This window comes from Ranitomeya variabilis, chromosome 4 (assembly GCF_051348905.1).
Source record: "Ranitomeya variabilis isolate aRanVar5 chromosome 4, aRanVar5.hap1, whole genome shotgun sequence".
In the NCBI taxonomy this organism is placed as follows: domain Eukaryota; kingdom Metazoa; phylum Chordata; class Amphibia; order Anura; family Dendrobatidae; genus Ranitomeya; species Ranitomeya variabilis.
Window position 1 is genome coordinate 272,629,357 of NC_135235.1, and position 8,630 is coordinate 272,637,986.

Genomic DNA, 8,630 nt, shown 5'->3' on the forward strand with positions numbered 1-8,630 from the left:
CGTCGCTGTGTGGTCGCTGGAGAGCTGTCACACAGCTCTCCAGCGACCAACGATGCCGAAGTCCCCGGGTAACCAGGGTAAACATCGGGTTACTAAGCACAGGGCCGTGCTTAGTAACCCGATGTTTACCCTGGTTACCAGCGTAAACGTAAAAAAAACCAAACACTACATACTTACATTGCCGTGTCTGTCCCCCGGCGCTGTGCTTCTCTGCACTGTGTAAGCGCCAGCCGGAAAGCACAGCGGTGACGTCACCGCTGTGCTTTGCTTTACGGCTGGCACTGACACATTCAGTGCAGGAAGCTCTGAGCAGCAGCGCAGACGTCGGGGGACATGACAGACATCAGAGGGTGAGTATGTAGTGTGTTTTTTTTTTTTACTTTTACAATGGTAACCAGGGTAAATATCGGGTTACTAAGCGCGGCCCTGCGCTTAGTAACCCGATATTTACCCTGGTTACTATTGTAAAACATTGCTGGCATCGTTGCTTTTGCTGTCAAACACGACGATACACGCCGATCTGACGACCAAATAAAGTTCTGGACTTTCAGCAGCGACCAGCGATATCACAGCAGGATCCTGATCGCTGCTGCATGTCAGACACAACGATATCGCTATCCAGGACGCTGCAACGTCACGGATCGCTATCGTTGCAAAGTCGTTTAGTGTGAAGGTACCTTTTAGCTTTAGGGCTGAGTCAGACTGCTGTATAACTCGTTCCCTTTTAAGATCATCTAATCTTCGATTTTTGTGTGCCAAACCAATGCCCCAATTGTATTCCATACATGGGCTTCCAACTAGGTGGCCAAAAAGACAATCTGTTGGCTCTTATAGATGTGTCAGTGCTTTCTTGGTAAAGTCAGTGTGAATATATCCAACTGTGTGAATGTGTATGGTCTTAGAAGTGGCTATGGAGGTTCTCTAAAACCAATGTGCCTATCTCCAATTCAGCTAGACATATAAACTAAAGGCGTTGTCTCATCAGAGACCACATATTTCTAAACATGGATCCTGGGGGCAATCATCTGATCACTCCAATCTCAGCAGACTGAATAAACTGAATAAGAAATGCTAGCTTACCGAAGGAATCCACAGCCAGCTGGCGTTTCTTATGCAGTCAGGCAATGTAGTATTACATGGTGGTCACTCAACTAAATGACTATAAATGTAGTAGAGGAATGCCATGAGTCGGTCTCACCAAGATCAGCCTCTGCTCTGGCTCTGACCACGAGTTTGGGGTTTGGCTTTCAAACACGGATGAATGGCATTTCCTTAATTGAGAAGATTTAAATAAGCAACTAGTTCCAAAGCATCAAAGTATTGTATTTTAATGCTTCAATGGGTTAGAGCTGCTTCAAAATCACAAATCTTGTGGGTGATGTCCAAATGCAGCTACTAAAAATTCTCCATGATTGTTATCCAATGGACTGGCGACAATTGCATTACTGCCTATGGCCCATTGATGCACATGGGCAGCGAAGTCTATCCTGTCGGGGCCAACCCCACAGAAACGCCACTGTAGCACAAATTGAGTTTGGACAGCTTTCTATCATCTATCATCATTTCTAACTTTTACAGCAAAGACCATTGTAACTTCATAGTCCTGCACTGGTTACTGTGTAGCTGCAGACAAGTCAAGAATGCCCATTTTGACGCTGGGTCGATGCTAAAATTGGCTACAATGAGCATCAGAACTGAACTATAAAGTAATGGAAGAAGGTGGCCTTGGTTTGATTTAAACACATTTTCCCTTACATGTGGAAGCTCAGGTCCATGGCATCGGGAGATGGCATCGGGATGCACTATAGGAAGAAGATATGCCATCAGAGGTAGTGTGATGGGCTGGACCATGTTCTGAACAAATTGGGTCAAGGCATTCATGTTGATATGACACCTACCTAAAGAAGGTACACCCCTTCAATGATGTATGTGGAAATCATGGTCCCTCTTCATCCTCCTCTAACCCCCCCCCAAAAAAAATAAAAAAATAAAAAATAGTTGGAATCACAGTGCATAGGTGTAATCACAGAAGGCCCAATTGCCCAACTTTGCGGCACCTACAGAGTAGTTTTGTTCCCATTTCAGCCCACCCTCTACAATATACAGTATGTCACAAAAGTGAGTACACCCCTCACGTTTTTGTAAATATTAGATCTTTTCATGGGACAACACTGAAGATATGACACTTAGATGCAATGTAGTCAGTGTACAGTTTGCAGAACAGTGTAGATTTGGTGTGCCCTGTAAATAACTTCACACACAGCCATTAATGTGTAAACCGCTGGCAAAAAAGTGAGTATACTCCTAAGTGAAAATGGCCAAATTGTGCCCAAAGTGTCAATATTGTGTGTAGCTCTCATTATTTATTCGTACTCCCATGACACCCTTAGTTCGTGGTGCTGTCATGGGCTTCCGAAAAATACCATTACAGGTATGTACCCTAATGCTTTTGCAACACTGCCTTAACTATCTTGGGCATGAAGTTCACTAGAACTTTGAGGGAAAAAAAATCGAAGCCAGCCCATCTATAGCGGCACTCGGCATGTTGACTCAAGGAACTTGTGTGGCCTCACGTCAATATAGTGAAAAAATATATATATCCCAGCTTTGTAAAAATCGAGGGTTTATTAGAACATCTTTAAAAGTTGATTACAAACTAAAGGTCTGCATGATGACCTACAAAGCAACGCGCTTCAAACACTCACAAGCATCCTTTTTCAAAGCTGTGAAAAAGGACTCCTGTAAGCATTTGAAATGCCTTGCTTTGTAATCCTTAGACTGTTAGTTTGTAATCATATTTTAAAGATGTTCTAATAAACTTTGGATTTTTATGAAGCTGGAATATATTTTTTCACTATGTTCACTAGAGCAGGGGTCCCCAACCTGTGGCTCGGGAGCCACATGTGGCTCGTGGCTGTCTGCCAGCTTGGTGCATTAGCTGCAGGTCTAGCAAACAGATATCAGGAGAAAATCTAAAAATGGTGAACTTTGTGCGTAGCCCTGCACAGAAGAGCAGATCTGATGCACATATACTGGTCTTAGGGGTTTCGAGATAATTACTACCTGTCGGAGAAGGTGCCTGAAGCTGGATGTGACAGTGTGTTGAGAGTGCTGAATGGGAGAATACGGTATGGGAGTATTGTGGGGGCCGCTGAATCTTGTTATACTGCTTTTGGGGGATTGCTGTGGAAAAGCTATTGTTATCATTATACCCGTAATGGGGGCTCTAGTTGCCACTATACTGTGAGGGGGAGGGAGCTAGTTGTGGCTCGTGACGCTCTCACAGAGTGGAATGTGGCTCTCTAGGTCAAAAAGGTTGGGGACCACTGCACTAGAGTTTCACTAGTTGCCACTGGAATCCTCTTCCACCCCTCCATGATGACCTCACAGAGCTGGTGGATGTTAGAGACCTTGTGCTCCTCCATCTTCCATTTAAGGATGCCCCACAGATGCTCAATAGGGTTTAGCTCTGGAGACATGCTTGTCCAGTCCAGCACCTTGTCACAGTACATGTTGGCATTCATGGTCCCTCAATGAACTGTAGCTCTCCAGTCACCACCACTCATGCAAACCAAACCATGACACTCCCACCACCTTGCTTGACTGTAGGCAAGACATTATTGTCTTTGTATTCCTCACCTGGTTGATGCTTTACATGCTTGACACCATCTGAACCAAATAAGTTTATCTTGGTCTCACCAGACCACAGGACATGGTTCCAGTAAGCCATTTCCTTAGGCTGCTTGTCTTCAGCAAACTGTCTGCAGGCTTTCTTGTGCATCATCCTTTGAAGAGGCTTCCTTCTGGCACAACAGCCATGCATACCAATTTGATGCAGTGTATGGTCTGAGTACTGACAGGCAGACCCACCACCCCATTAACCGCAGCAGCAATGATGGCAGCACTCATTTGTGGCTAATCAGAAAAAATACCCGGTAAAATAATATCCATTCTTTAAAGAAAAAAAAAAAATCCCAAAATAGAAATGAGAAAAATATGCCCAACCAAGCACGATACAGACAATGTGGCTAATGGTAGATATTTTACATTTAAGAGAGAGAGCCTCCAAATTAAGAAATGCCATTAGGTCCTCTATATTAGAACATGTACAGATACTTCAACAGGAGGCAAATGATTTTATGCCCAAGAAAAAGATTAGACTGTTAACTCTCACCTTAGCAATACCCTAAAGTTTGTCGCTGCGGTCCGCCATAATCCAAAATATGGTGGTCCCACTCCGCGAGACTCGGTTGCTGTGAACTGAGGTGACGTCAGTAAGGTTATCTCAGTTCACAGTGGACAGATCTCATGATGAGGGCTGCTCCCCTGTGAAATGAGGTAACCTTACTCGCGTCACCTCAGTTCACAGCAGTCGATTCTCATGACAGCAGGAGGACAAATGAGACCGAGTCCAGCACTTGGAAATACGGAACTTGGAAATCCGGCACTCATCAGTCTGGCAGTTAAGCTGCCATGAGACCAGGTGGCAGTGAACTCAGGTAACCTTTAAGGTTACCAGCGTTCATAGCCTCCGGGTCTCTTAGCAGCTTTGAGGCCTGGAAACCTTAAGGGAGACTTTACGGTTACTGGAGTTTTCAGCTACTGGAACACCTAGAGGCTGTGAACGAAGTTTACCAGAGTTCATGGCCTCCAGATGTTCCAAAAACTGGAAAATCCAGTAACCTTATAGTCTCCCTTGAAGGCTACCTTAAGGTTTCTGGGCCTCACTTCTGCTGGGAGACCCAGTGGCTGTGAACTCCGGTAACCTTTAACGTTAGCCTCAGCTCTTCCGATTGCCCTGATGCAGTGGCAATTGGGGTAATTGTTTTTGGGGTTGATGTCAACAGCTGGCTGACACCAAGCCCTGCGGTTAGTAATGTAGAGGAGTCAGTCAGATACCCCTATTACTAACCTAGTAATAATAATAAACACACAGAAGAAAACTTGATTTGTATAAAGACTACCCCCCACACTTCTCATTTACCAACTTAATTAAAAATAAATCCAGGAAGGTCCGACAGTAATCCAATAGTGAAATGTCCCACAACGCCCCTTGAATCCAATGGAGTCTCATTGTGAAAAAGTTCTCAGAACGAGACTTCATAGTTAACTCCCGCTCTCTGGCAGGCACAGAAATTCTCAAGCTCCTGCCTGCCGCTGAACGCGAGTAACCCTATGGAGCCTCATTTTTAAGCTAGGGAGGGCCAGATATCCATGGACCTTCCCAGCTAAATACTAACCCCTTGGCTGAGCCCACAGCTGTCTGCTTTACTTGCAGTTGCTATAAAAAAAAAAAAAATAGGGGGGACCCCAAGTCTTTTTTTTTTTTTTTTTCTAACATTGTGTGCCAGCCAATACTTGGCATGACTGTGATGGTACTGGCACTGCCCACATCGGAGAAGCTTGTTGATTGGCTGGGCTGCAGCCTTTTAATAAACTTTATTAGTAAGCCGAACCTGAGCAGTAAACCGGACGTACAGTAAGAAGTCCGTGTTCAGAATCTGGTATGAACCCCTATCTTTACAGAATAGGGTCAACAGGTTTTCTTTGCCTTTTTAAATATAATTAATATCAAAGCAAACACTTCAGTAGGACATGTTCCCTTGCATGCGCTGTTGATTCATTGCCTTAAAGTACAATTTACATCAAGTATAGCAAAGTGTTTACCTCCGATCTATCAACTTTGCCTCATTTCTTGCTCTTCAATACACTGTATATCCCCCCACAACATGGTCACGTGGAGTACCAGCACAATACCTTGGGCAGATGCTAAACGGATATCTCAGGCATGAAATATAAGACCCAGGACAGCTCCAACAGATGGGATACTGAAGAGATTTGGTTTAGTGTGTGCTGAAAGGGGCACCGTTTGCTATAGCGGCTGTCCTGCATTTGATGAAATATTGGTGCTCCATTAAAGGGAAGTCACTACACCATGAAATGCAGTCATTTTAATGCATGCCTTCCCATTTAACCCTTTATCCAAGAAGCAAGTTATGTAGAAAACATCAGATAAGCCTGGAAAGTAAAGCTTGATTTTCTTAATTTTTAACTTCGCATTTTGCCTGGAGTTTATAAATTGTCCATAATTGTTACTATGATTATTACGACTAAGTAGGAGGCAAAAGTGAAGAATATTTTATTTCAAATAATAAAGTTAAAATATTTCTAAGTTTTCTTCTCCACATTTTCATTTTATGTTGATTATTCCAGCCATAGACAGTAGATAAAATGTGATCATCACTTTTTATGCTGATAATCATGGTCATGGTGGTCTTTTTTCATCCAATGTGTGTATGCCAGGGCAATTAGTACAGATAATGGTAATGCAATTGTTGATCTCTTCCCAATATCCATGTGGTCTTAAAGAAGATATGTAAAGGGTTTTTTTCTGATGGGTACAAACCCCAGTAGACAAGGTTGGTGTGACTACCTGACTTGTTTTGCTTTTTCACTAAGGCTGGGTTCACACTGCGTTCAGTGTCTCCATTAAACGGACTACGTTACACCGCGGCATAACGCGGTGTAATGTAGTCCGTTAACGCCGCCATTGAATGCAATGTCTGAAGCATCACTAGCGCGCGCCTACAATGGACGTGCACTAGCGATGTGCCGTCATTGAGTGGCGGACCCGAGACGCGCTGTGCCAAAGTCGGCACTTGCATTAGCGCAGTCCGTTTAACGTATGCGTTGAACGGACTGCACTAACGCAATGTGAACCTAGCCTAATATTGAGGAATCAAAGTACGTAGGATAATGATACCCAGTTGAAAAGGAGTTAAGGTTCTTGAATGTTACTAATCTTTCCATCCTTTGATTATTTTGTGCAGTTCATCCATCCTATTCAATCTCTATCAATTCTTCAAGTCCCCAAATCTAGCCAATAATAGTTCCTCCTTGTTTTTTGCAAATATCTTCCAGTATGAATCGAGAATATTAGTTCCCATTGAGGGAAAGTCTAGGGCTTCTCAAGTTTACAGATAACTGTGGACTGTGCTTGTCAAAGTGGGAGTCTTTGGGATCAGATTAGGCAATGAGAGTCAATAGGGCATTCTAGGGTTGATACTGGGACTACTTTAGTTGGAGAACAGCAGCCATTTGGACATGGACTGATGTGGTGACTTTACTCATCCTCAAGATACGTGAGATTGTTTAATGTTTCGTCTCCCATTAATTTTCTATTCAAGGATAACCACCTAACAACTCAGCAGTGCCACAGGCTGATCGCCTCCATGCCACGCCGCATTGATGCAGTAATTAATACAAAAGGAGCCCCGACTAAGTATTGAGTGTATTTACTGAACATACATTTCAGTAGGACAACATTTTGGATTTTAAAATCATTTTTCAAGCTGGTGTTATAAAGTATTCTAATTTACTGAGATAATGACTTTTGGGTTTTCATTGGCTGTAAGCCATAATCATCAACATACACAGAAATAAACACTTGAAATAGATCACTATGTCTGTAATGACTCTATATAATATGAGTTTCACTTTTTGTATTGAAGAACTGAAATAAATTAACTTTTTGATGATATTCTAATTTTGTGAGACACCTGTATATTCATAGAATATAGAGTTGGAAGGGACTTCCTGGGTCATCTGGTCCAACCCCCTGCTCAATGCAGGATTCACTAAGTCATCCCAGGCAGACGTCTGTCCAGCCTCTGTTTGAAGTTTTCAATTGTAGGAGAACTCACCACCGCTCGTGGCAGCATGTTCCTCTCATTGATCACCCTCACTGCCAGTTGGCTACTTCTGATTGTTGACATGGGATAGTTTGCTAATATACATAACATAGTCAAAAGTTGATGTCTTGACAGAGGCTATGCCCACTTGTCATACCAGAGATTGTAGTTAGTTTCAATGTATGAGTTCATGACCTATGAAGAGAGTCTTAGAGAATGTTTTTGTATTTGAGCTTAGAGACTTGACATCTAAACCAGCCGCTGAGCTCCTTCAGTTCGCAGCCTTGTGTTTAGTCCAAAACTCTTTTTCTATGACCTTTTGGAATTCTAAAAATCTAATTAATTCCCAGGTCATTATGACATCTCTGGATAGATATGGTCATATTAACATTTTAGCAAAGTTAAAGCAGCCCTTTGACAAAGTTATTTATCCCAACAGAAGTCAAGGATCGACAAGGACACTTCTTTTTTTTTTCCCCTCTCTGTAGTCCTTATTAGAACCCATTAGCTATTTCAGGTAGGGTGTTCATAGATGTGAGTGAGATCAGAGTCTTTCACCAAAGATGTGTGAGAGGTTTTGCCACTGGATGGCCATGAAAGAAAAATGTTTTGAAGGGCTAAGAAGGTCGTGATGGGGGGATGACCTGCTAATGTTTGAAAAGCTTTTGTCATGGAGTCCAGGGGTTTGTATCTGTGCTTGCTCTCTGACCCAGATATAATCTTCTGGATGGGAAGGGCTCTCCTTGCAGAGAAGTTTTCAAAGCAAAACAAAGCCTCCATGGCCTTCATTATGCTGTATTTAGACAGCATGGGATACAGTGGGGGTTGGGCATAGCATGCTCTTCTATATCCATCGTGGAAACATGCAACCTTTTCTATGAAGTGATGAAATTTTAGGATCTTGACTGGTTTGTACATTGTATCATATCATAAAAAAGA